Genomic DNA, 12,392 nt, shown 5'->3' with positions numbered 1-12,392 from the left:
TGAAGATGGTTCAAGATTTCTTTCCTTTTTTCCTTCTTCTCTCTCTTTCTCTCTTTCTTTCTCCCCCTCTACCTCCCTCCCTCCCTCCCTTCCTTTCTTCCCTCCTTTTTCACAGTTCTTTTTTGTCCTTAGGATTATCCCACTAAGAATGTATATTCAAGTTTCTATGCTTTAAAGTCACTTGGAATAGTTTTTCTTTGTGTGGTTATGCCTCAGATTGGATAGAGGTTTTTTTTTTCATTTACTTTAGATTAGTGAAGACTCCTTTAAAAAAATCTCTTCATTATAGTTATATAAAATAGTCACGTTTCCAAAGTCATATCTACAAAGCAAGGTATATTTAGAGAAGTCCAGCTTTTATCCTTGGCTCTTCATCCTATTCCCTCTCTCTTCTTAAAAAAAAAAAAAAGATATACCCATTCTTAGGTCCTGTACATACTTTCTCCACCTTGTTCTTTTCATTGGATCTGACTCCAAAGCAGAACTTCCCTTAGAACTTGGCAAGAGGGATTCCCACCCTGGATCTCTGCTCCAGAATCCACGCTGTAGAGGGCTCCACATGTCACAAACACAAACAATACACGTAATAAAGAAGCTGTGGGTGCCTCGGACACTGGTCTGCCAGCACTTAGCACTGCTACAGTGGGATGTAGGGCCCTAAACACCTTCTCTCGTCACTAACACCATTCAGGCCTCAGGGAAACAGTTCTTGTGTTTTGTTTTGTTTTGTTTTGAAAATTCAAATGCATTTATTAATAAATAGAATGTAGTACATTCATACGATGGAGTACTATTAGAGCTATTAAAATGAATTGCCCTCTGGCCTTGAAACAATAGTGACTATGTCCAAATGCCATGAACGCGTGTGGGTTATGTTGCTGCCGACACTGTAGATGTGCCTCCATGTCCACACTAGACACAGCTCTGAAATATAGAGAAGATTTGAGCAAGGAAAGTGCTCAGGTTAGAGCAATGGCAAGTGAACTACCTTGTCAAACCCTTCCTCCCAGCACAAGTGCAGTAGACTCTTACATAATGAAATACAGCTCCGCACTAGTGTCACGTGTCCCTCTGCCCACCTGGCCAAGAGTGAGTTATAAAACTTTTGCATTTGGGCCAATCTGGTAGGTTGGAAATCGTATCTGTGTAGTTTTAATTTTCATTGTTCTTGTTACAAGTGAGTTTGAGCATTTTTTTTTTCATGTGATTTAGGACTATTTTCATTTCTTTTTCCAAGAATTCTGTTTGTATCTCTAGCCCATTTTTCTGTGGTGTTACTGGTTATTTTCTTCCCAAGTTTTCGAGGCTCCTAATACACTAGGGATGTGAATCTTTTGTCTGTGAACACGCACAATCCTTCTCTGCAGTGGACCCTGGATTAGATTTGGTGGAGGATAGAGGTTCAACAAAATATAAGGCATCATCCATGCCCCCAAAGGAGCTTAAACACTTAAACAACAACAGGGGTATAAGCAATTTTGTGAAACATTAAGGAAAAAGGGATCTCAAAGGAGTACAGAATTAATCGCTAGACATAATGGCCCCAGAAGTTCAGAGATAGGAAATGATCAGGCTGTGGAGCACAAACAGCCTTATTAAAGTGTAGACGGATCTAAGCGGGGTCTTGAGGAACACACTGGAAACATGAGAGAAAGTTGGAAGGTGGGACTCCAACTCCTCGGGGGGAGAGACTTGAAAGCCAGGTTGAGGAATGTGGTCTCAGAGAGGTTATAGGAGGAAGAGAATGGCATGTGCTGAGGTATTAAATGAGACAATGTGGGACATTCCCCAGAGGCCAGAGGACATGACACCAGCAACTTCAAAGCTTACCATCGGGGGTGGGTAGAGCTCAGCAGTAGGGCACATGCTTAGCATGCATGATGTCCTGGGTTCAATCCCCAGTACCTCTATTAAAGAAATAAATCCAATTATCCCCCCCCCCAAAAAAAAAAAAAAAGATTAAAAAAAAAACAAACCTCAACTGCAAGGTGGAGTGAACCACACACCCTCCTCCACATACCCCAACACAATGAGAGAGAGAGATTGAGAGAGAGAGTTGGGGAGGCAGGTGGTCTGAGAGACTGAGCCTTACCCAAAAGGATTATTTAAATTATCAGATCAGACAGAGATTTCAAATGGATTGGCCACTTAGTTCCTCTCCCCAACACCCTCAAATGTGAGTGGAGGAAGCTGGGGACTCAGGAAGAAGACTTGATCAGTTATAACAAAATAAATCACTTACGTTCCCCCCGCATCTTGGCTGCAGTTGAGCTACTGCTGTATGGTAACACCTATCCTATGGACTGTTGGAGGGAAGACTCGAGGTACCACATTCAAGGCACTTAGCACAGCGTCCGGCACCACAATAAGCACTGAACAGTTGTTAGCTGCTATTATTATTAGGCGATCATAAAATAGGTGCTGAGGGAGTGAGAGGATAATTGGATCAAAGGAGGAGTGATGACCAACCGGCCAGTCCTTGGCAGAAATGACAAATACCGCGCGGGTCAGATCAGCCCGGGGCCCTGGGTTCTACTCAAAGCCACGAGAATCCCCTGCCTGGACCCACACTTTCCCAGCAGGAATCAGCGCTGGTCTGCACACAGATTCCTTGGCTGTGTTTCTTTGACAATTATAACCGAGGAATTCAGCTTATTTTGGGTGAAATCCCTGGAAGTCCAAGTTCAGATCTCAGTCTGGGCAATGTGGCCACATTTTCCAATGAGTAACTCCTTCCAATATAACTCCTGGCAAACGACCCTATCTGACGTGGAGAGAATGTGCCGTCATGCATGGTAAATAGTAAGACCACTGTGTAGGGCTTGACTCATCTGTCATAGAAGGAGTATTTTGAAACCTTGACCTCATTTGCAAACATGTGTTTGCACATACCTTTTGTCAGATGCAAATTTTCCGTTCCCAATTTAGCTCTTCCAGATTTTCCCCGAAATGAAAGATGTGGCTATGAAGCAAGATAAGCTTTTAATGGGGCTTGACTCCAGGTATGTTCTGGGGAGCTCATTTGTCTCTAGGTCAACTTCCTGTTGACTCAGGAGCCAGGACTAGGGAGACAGAGGAGCAAGGTACCGGAATAACAGCTTCCATTTACTGAGGGGTTACCTGCATGCCAGGCACTATGTTTACCACTTTATGGACAGTGGCTCCTGAACGTCATGACCCCCAGCAAATAGGAAGGAAATGGAGACTCAGAGAGGTTAAGTGATTCGTCCAAGGTCAGGTCATTCCTGAGCTGGGATTTGTCCTTGCTGTGTCTCCCAAGCGTCTCTGTTTAACCGTTGCCCTAGATCTTATCTAGATGTTACCTGCTTTAGCTTGAGCCAGGAGCCTCTGGCCCTCCAGCTGGGGACCTGGAAAAAGTTTTAGGTATTTTCACAGATTGTCAGGCCTTGTGGAGAAGAGAAAGTAACTGGAGGTCTCTGTGATTTGCGAATACACGATTTGGGGGAAGAATGAGCATCCCTTTACTTAAATCTCCCCCAGGCTTCTAGACCTGTCTCCCCATCATCTTGATGCTCTGTGCCATCCTCTCCACACTTCCGCCCAAGATGAGCACAAGCCCTATTTCCATGATTTTTTTCTTAAAGAGGTACTGGGGATTGAACCCAGGACTTCATGCATGCTAAGCACTCACTCTGCTGCTGAGCTCTACCCTCCCCCTATTTCCATGAGTTCTTTCCCACTTCTCCCCAACTCCCTACTTAACACGCCAGCACCCTCTAAATTCTGCACCTTTTCCTGAGATGCTGTTTATTATTTTTCTCTGCACACAGTGGGAGCTCTGCACATAGTAGGTGCACCACAAAATTGCTGTGGCTGTCCATGACGACACACAGAAAACCCCAGGTGGAGAGTGGGCAGGTGACTTAGGGCTGAGTCCTAGCTCTGCACTGATTTGCTCTGTGCTGTTGGGCAAGTGTCTGATTTGGTACACCATCCATGAAATGATGACTCGGTGGCTTCTACAGCCTCTTCCATCTGTAGACATCTAGATTCTGTGGTTCCTATATGTCCACCTAAAGAGCAGGTGAAGGGTCTGGAGCTCCTTTGAGAAAGCGGGGCTGCTGGGCAGGGCCCCTGTGTTTCCCACCAGCCAACTTTCACATACCTGATATGGAAAATAGTGTTATATCTCCCCTATCAGTGTTTTCAATAGAAGGAAGTTGGGAAATCTCCTTTTATGAGAGCCTCTAAGGGCAGAGCAGGAACCGCCCTTTCCTAATGCATCAGAAACACTGCACAACGAATGATGAAACTTGACTCTAAAATCAGGGAGAACAAGGGCCTTTACTTGAGCTCCCCCATGGTGTTTCTCACACTGAAGAGCTTTAGCAGGGCTCCCTGCAGCCAGCGGTCCCTTCGATGGCTTCCCAGCCACCTGTGGCCAGACTTCTTCCAGGAAGAAAATTAGCAAACTTGACTAGAACATTCATGATCATATACAAGTACAATCCTGGAGAGAATCGATTCCTTTTACTCTCAGGTGACATGTGTATCTTATGGTGATACTCCGTCACTCTGGGCTGTTGCAGGAGAGTCACTTGAATGGTGGGAAATTTAGGCAGATAGGCAGACAGTGCCATGGCAAGCCCACTGGAAAGGGTTTCTGGGCAAATGGTGCCTTTCAGTGGCCCCTGAGACCAATGATGGAAGAGACCACATGTTCTGCCAAGACAACAGATCCATCCTCATGTAGAATATTGTTGAGAGAGCCCAGCTAGCATCCCAGAGTGCCTGTAGGATGTAATTTGCCCTGGCAAGTCTAATAATTGCTGCCCTATTGGGTCCAAAAGAGTGCAGGACTGAAAGATGTCCAGTCAAGTAAAAAAAAAAAAAATCCAGTTAGTGTTCCAGCCTCTGCCACAAATGCCTTGCAAATATCCTAAGATTTTCAGCAGCCTCACAAATCTGAAAACCATCTTTTGACCGTGTTCCCTGGTCAGGCCACAGTGAAGTCCCTAGTTAAAAAGAAGTAAAGAAACACAGGGATGGGATTAGCTTAGTGGTAGAACGCATGCCTAGCATGCACCTGGGTTGAATCCCCAGTACCTCCATTAAAAAAAAAAATTAAATTAAAAAAGTAAATAAGCAAATTAGAAAAGCTAAAATGAGCTGAGCCAGGAACAGCTTTTAGAAAGCATGAGGTTGATTAATTACATAATTATTCAACATGAATCTACAACATCATCCAATCAGTTGAACTTGACTGTGCAACCATTACTTTTCAAGAACCTACAGTGTATACAACATCCTACAAGGTGCCATGGGGGTGCAAAGTTAAGCAAGGTGTGGCTTTCTCTTTAAGATATTCAGAGTCTAGAAGAAAGCATTTACTTACAAATAACCTGTGCCCCAGAAAGATTATGATCAGCGTTATCAGGAAGGGACCTGGGCAGGAATGGAACCTGGGTCCATGAGCCTCCTCACTATGACACTGTGTGTGCACATGTGCCAATGGGGAGGGGGGAGAGGATCCAAAGCTTCCATGAGATTCTAAAAGTGGTCAGTGATTTTTTTTTCCTGCCAAAATTGTTTTAGAATTTAAACCCACTGTTTTAGAAATAAAAGAAGAAAAGAATCACATTTGACTAGGCTGGAGGTGGGATGGAGGTAGAGGTGAAGCCTTTAGGGGGAAGAGGTACATGAGATAAGCCTCCAAGAATGGTTACGATTTCGATAGGTGGAGACGTGGGGAAGGCCCTGGCAGAGAAAATATTGTGATCAAATCTGGGTAATGGATACGTTCAAAGAACTGGGATTAATCCAGTTTGCTGAGTCGTCAGGGCAAGGATGAGAATAGACTGCAAAGGCAGTAGAGATGGATTTGGGATCATAAGCTGAACAGATATTTGCCATGTATTAAATATGTGTTAGGGGTCTGCTCTGTGTCCTGCCTTCAGTTCAGGATGGTCTCTGCCCTGAAGAAGCTTTTGTTTTAATTTAGAGGGGAAAGTATGTGAACAGGCAGAAAATAGAATAATTTTAAGTACAGTAGGAATTCAAAGAAATTTTGGCCAGAATGTTCAGAGAAGCTTCAGGGAGGAGGTGAACTTGGAGCTTGGCCTTAATGGGTGGAGAGGACTTGGCCAGGTGGATTCGTGGAGAAAGGGCCTTCCAGTGGGAAATAACATAAGCAAAGGGGAGAGGACAACCAGAAAGAAACAAAGCAGATGGAGAAGGCCAAGTAAAGGTGATTATGGGGAGAAACATCTGTGTTGAAGGGGCAGGAGACATGCACTTGAAAAGGCAGGCTGAGATCAGAGTATGCCGGATTGTGAAAATCAAGCTGAGAAATTTCTTATTTTCTCTAGGACCTCATTTCCTTTCCTTTACAATCTAGCCCTACCAGTAGAAATCATGTCAACAAAAATAATTTTTAAATTTTCTACTATGGAGAATTTGAAATATATGCAAAAGCAGAGAGATTAGTCATGCAATGGAATAAATGTTTCTGTCCCCCCCACATTCACATGTTGACATCCTAACCCCTACTGTGATGGTATTAGGAGACAAGGCCTTTGGGAGGTGAGTAGGTCATGAGGGTGGAGCACTATGAATGGGATTAGTGCCCTTGTAAAAGAGACCCTGGAGAGCTCCCTTTCCTCTTCTGCCAAGCGAGGATACAGTCAGAAGACAGTCATCTATAAACCAGGAATTGGGCCCTCACCAGACACTGAATGTGCCAACACCTTGACCTTGGACTTCCCAGCCTCCAGAACTATGAGAAATGAATTTCTGTTGTTTATACCATCAATTATATGGAATTCTATTTATTTATGTATGTTTTTATGTATTTATTTATTCATGGATGGTACTGGGGAGTGAACCCAGGACCTCGTACATGCTAAGCACATGCACTACCATTCAGCAATACCCACCCCTCTAGAATTCCTTTATAGTAGCCTGACTGATTAAAACAAGTGAGAATGATCTCCCCTGAATCCATCACTCAACTTCAACAACTCATGGCCAAACTCCTTTCATGTACCACCTCCACTGCCCCTCTTTCATACCATTTTAAAGTAAATCCCAGAAACCATATTCTTGTATTTCCATGTACATCTCAAAAATAAAAGGACTTTTTATAACCCTGATACCATAACCACACATAAAAAATTAACAATAACTCATAATAATCCAATATGCAGTCAACATTCTCAAATTTCTATTTGTTTCATAATTACATATAATATATACACACATATTACTTAGAATTTGATTGCTGGAATTAGGATCCAAAAAAGGGTTACACGTTGCAGTTGGTTGATATGGCTTTTAAATCTCTTTCAATTCGATAGCATAGCCTCATCTTTTTTGTTGTTATTTCTTTTTTCCTTGCAACTTATTTTTTGAAGAAATTGGGATCATCAAGTCTCTGGACCCAACTACAAAATTTACAGAAAATAGAGAGGACTGAAGGACACGTTAAGCCACATCAGAGGAATGTGATCAGCAAAATCTAGATTGTGGGAAGTACCTCAGGACAAACCCCATTAAGAAAAAAAATTGAATACAAAACAAAAAAAGAATCAGACTTGATTTCCAACTGGGACCCTCTGCACCAAAACTCTCCCCCTTCTCACCAGGTCTGATCCCCTAGGAACCAGCAGATCCTATGAGACCAAGGACTCTGCTTTCACTTTTTTCCTGAGGGGAGGTAATAATTAGGCTAATTTACTTTAATTACTTTTTTAAATGGAGGTACTGGGTTTTGAACCTAGGACCTCATGCGTGCTAAGCCTGCATTCTACCACCTGAGCTATATCCTCCTCACCCCTGCCCATCTTCATTTATAACCATTGACCAGCCTTCAGATTTCTTCAGCTGTTTGCCTCCAGTGACAGGTTCCTCTTTCCATCAAGACAACCTGGACCCTCTAAGAAACTCTCCTATTGGTTGTTCATTGCCAACATTGACACCAGCAACTGTTACCACTTTGCTAACATTTCCTTTTCTTTTTGCTTCCTTTCCTCCTTTCTGTTGCCTCTTCCTGTCACTTCTCTTTTCATTTGTTTCTTAAATATTTACTGACGGAAATTACACTGGAAGCTTGGGAATCCCCAGATGTGTATAGGGTTTGATGTCGGGTTCCAGGGACCTCCAGGATCACTTCCCACTGTCTTTCCTGCAGCATGTATTCCATACTTTAGTCAAATGCTACTACTTCCCACCGTTTCCTAGTATCACTTTTCTCTGACCTTGCATCCTTGCCTGAGCAGCCCACAGTCCCCAACTGCTGCATCCATCCATCCATCCATCCATCCATCCATCCATCCACCTTTCTATTCAATAAGCATCTGCTATGTCTCAAGCACTGAGCTAGTTCCTGGTGACACAGCTGAAAACATTGACTTTTCCTGCAAGGAGTGAATAGCCTAGCCCCGTGGGGTCCACTATGGTAGCCACCAGCCTTATGCAGCTCTTGAGCACTTAAAATGTGGCTCATCTGAAATGAAATATGCTGTAGGTCCGAAATACTCATCGGATTCTGAGCACTTAGCACAAGAAAAAGAATGTGAAATATTCTATTAGTGATTTCTTAATCAACTACATGTTGAAATGTAATAGTCTTTTTATATTGGGTTAATAAGTTATAAACTCACCATCATTTCTCGGCTGGATTTGCTGCAGTAGCCTCTTAACTGGTTTCCCTCCCTCCCCCCACCCTATTTGAACCCATTTTCTACATTCTGAGCAGAGGCAACTTTCTAAAACACAAACCTGGTCATTTTACTCTTCAAATTAAAACTCTCCCATAGTCCTCCACTGTCCTCCGGATAAAATATATGTTTACGATCTGGCCCCTGCCTGCCTCCTCGGTCCTGTGTTACACACGCCTCCACGCTTGTTCACTTTGCTCTGGCTTTGTTCTACTCTGCACTTCTTTCTGAGCTCGGAAAGCCTTGTACTGTCTCTTCTCTGTGCCATTTCCCCTGAAAGTATTTTTCTCCCCTGGTTGTCTGGTTAATGTCTTATTCTTCAGATTCTGTTTTCAAAATTACTTCCTCTAAGAAGACTTTCTGGAACTTCCCCGACCCTCACCCCTGCCACCATTCTGGGTTAAATGTTCCTCTTACGTGTCCCTGGATCTTGCTCTGCTTTCCATAATGGAGTACTTTTCATGCTAGATTGCATTCTCTCAACCTTTTTGGATCAGACGCCTCTATGAGACTCTACTAAAAACTGTAGATCATCTCCCTAGGGTTTAAAAAAAAAAAAGAACTCAATACATTTTACATACAACTTCAGAGGTTTTATAAAACCCCTAAAACTCTTTAGGTTTCATGGAGTCCAGATTAAGAACCCTTGCTCTATTATAATTATCTGTCTGTTTATATTTCCGGCTAGATGGTATGCCCCTTCAGGGTAGGACCCTGCCTATTTTGACAGAGGCATTTCTGCAGCACCTGGAACAGTCCCTAGACACAGAAGACACTCAATAAGCATTTATCACAGGTATGACTTGCTCTGAGACATTAGGATGCAAGGACTATCATGCTTTCATTTTTCTAAGTCATTAAATCAGAGTTAGCCTTATCCTATGTGGTTGGTGAGAAGTCTTAAATTAGTCATTTTCAGGAACCTCTTGTGGGTCCCCCACCCAAAAACAACTCCAGAGCTTAAGGGGCCCAGGAAAATTCTAGAAGTTTCCTTCTTTCTCAGTTCATTGGAGTTTTTGTTTGTTTGTTTGTTTGTTTTTAATTCCTCCTTCTGTTTCAAGATGCCACAGTTGAGTGCCGATCCTTCTCGTCGATCAGGAATGACTGCCCAGGGTGGGCTGAGAGATGGTCAGCACAGCAGCCTGTGCCCCAAGTTCCTACCACTTCCAGGCATCGTGTTGAAAGGGGGCCCCTGTCTGTACTTCTCACAGACACCCCAAACCTTCTACTCCTTCACCAGTCAGGGAAACAGCTTTTCAACTCAAAAATATCACCCCTCCTCTTATCTCTCTGGAATGATGTGACATGAAATCCCTCAACAGGCATGACAGGGACTGAAAACTCAAATAGATGCCTAAAAAGACCAGGCAAAGGATGTCAATGAATAAAGTAGATTGGTTTTAAGAGACAAGAGGGAGTAGTGGGGAGAGAGGCACATGGGGGGACACATGCTTTATCTAAAAATGAGCAGCTCAGGCATCAGCCAATTGGTGCTGAATTTCCAGGTCTTCCAGATTTTTCAAGGGAAGCCAGAAATCTGGATTTTCCTGAGGTAACTCTTTTTTCTTTATTTTAAAAACATTACTTATTAAGGTATACTTTTCAAATCATGATTCACAGTATAAAATTCAATGAATTTTTAGTAAATATACCCAGTTGTGTAACCATCACTATAAATTAATATTAGAACATTTTCATCACCACAATAAGATCCCTCATATGTATTAACTCTTAATCCCTGTGCTGTCCCTCTTCTCCCCACCCCTGTCCTCACCCCAGGCAACTACTATTCTACTTTCTGTCTCTACAGCTTTGCCTTTTGTGGCTATTTCATATAATGGACTCATACAATATGTGGTCTCTGTGTCTGACTTCTTTCACTGAACATGTTTTCAAGGTTCATCCATGTTGTTGCACGAATCTATAGTCTGTTTCTTTTAATGGCTGAATAGTATTTCATTGAATGGATGTACCACACTTTGTCTACCCATTCACCAGTTGCTGGACATTCCTTTTTTTTTTTTTTTTTTGCCATTATGAATAATGCTGCTATGAATATTTGTGTGCAACTTTGGTGTCCATATGTCTTATTTTTGTTTTTGTTTTTTGGTAGATACCTAAGGATAGAGTTGTGACTTACATGGTAAATTCATGTTTAACTTTGGAGAAACTAGCAAACTACTCTCCAGAGTGGCGACACCATTTGACATTCCTGCCAGACGTGACTGAGGGTTTCTGTTTCTCTGCATCCTCGCCAGTATTTGTTATTGTCTGCCTTTTTGATTATAGTCATTCTAGTGGGTGCGAAGTGGTATCATTATGGTTTTGATTTCTATTTCCCTAATGGCTAATGACATTGGACAGCTCTTGATTTTTAAATGTTGGAATTCACTCAAATTTTTTTAAAAAATGCTTCATATCAGCCCTGTACAGATGGAACACAAAACAGCTTAGAACGAAACAGGTTCATGGGCTGGAACTGCCCTGAGGGAATGAATTTGGACTTGTGACCTAGACTCTGCAAATAACAATGGTCTGTGACCTTTTTCTTTTAGGGGTAAAAGCAGCCTAGACAGCCAGAAAAAATCACTATGGAGAGAGGACAAAGATTTCCCATTCTTTTGTAATGAACTTGTAGACTACAAAAAGAGAGACTTTTCTATATGTCCATAATGCTACTTCTTTTTTTTCTGGTAAATCATCCTGTTACATATTTGTTGAACGAATCCTATATATTTGTATCCTCTTTCTAGAGATGAGGTTAAGGAATTTGTCAAAGATTAAAGCTCTAGAAATGGCAGAGATGGATTCAAAGCCAGGTCTATGTGGCCTTAAATCCTGTGTTGTCCTGATAAAAATGGCAACAGGTTCTGGGATGGAGCACCACAGGGTGAGACCTGAGTCAGATGAGACTGGCTGGCTGGCTGGTAGAGGTGGAGGGGGACACTGTGGGAGCAAGGGAGAGGAAGGAATCAAAGAGATTTCAAGGCTAGTTTCATTAACAGACAAAGGGAAGTTGGGAAGAGAGTTTGGGTGGAGGGATGTTGCTGATTTCTCATCAAGACTGACATCTTGTGATGTTGAATTCTGGTGAGCTTCCTGCCCTCCTCTTCTGATGGTCCACTGAGTTTGTTTTAAAATGATGGGAAACCACAGACTTGGTGACTGATGGGGTGTTTGTGTGTGAATGTTCTATGTGTGGAACACTGAATTTGGAAATGACTTTGGTAGCTAGCAAAGCTGAGGCTCAGGCATTAGAGATGGAGCGTTTGGTCTTCTCTAAAAAGAATTTGTGTGTTTCTTTTTAATTCAGAAGAGGAATACCATTCACATACTATGTAAGTTAACTTGTACTCCATGTGCAGGCTGCATTTAGAAGGACAGACTTCTTCATGGAGCCAAGTCACAAGACACCTGGCCAAGGGGCAGCTCACTCCAGCCCCAGGTGGGGGTGGGGGATCAGATGCACTAGGACAAAGGACTATACAGGACCTGATTCGACTTCCCCAGGAAGGACTGTGCACTGAGCGGCCTTGGAATCTTCTCTGAATTCCACCAACCCCTCCTTATCATTTCCTGCCTTGTTTTTTTTTTTTTTTTTTTTTGCTTTATTCACTTTTTACCAGACTGGAAGTTTTCCTAGGGTAGGCCAATTAATCCTATGTATTAAAATACACCCATATCCAACACAAAATAACTACATCTTGATGTAAA

This window comes from Camelus ferus, chromosome 16, assembly GCF_009834535.1.
Source record: "Camelus ferus isolate YT-003-E chromosome 16, BCGSAC_Cfer_1.0, whole genome shotgun sequence".
Lineage (NCBI taxonomy): Eukaryota > Metazoa > Chordata > Mammalia > Artiodactyla > Camelidae > Camelus > Camelus ferus.
This window is presented reverse-complemented; position numbering follows the sequence as displayed.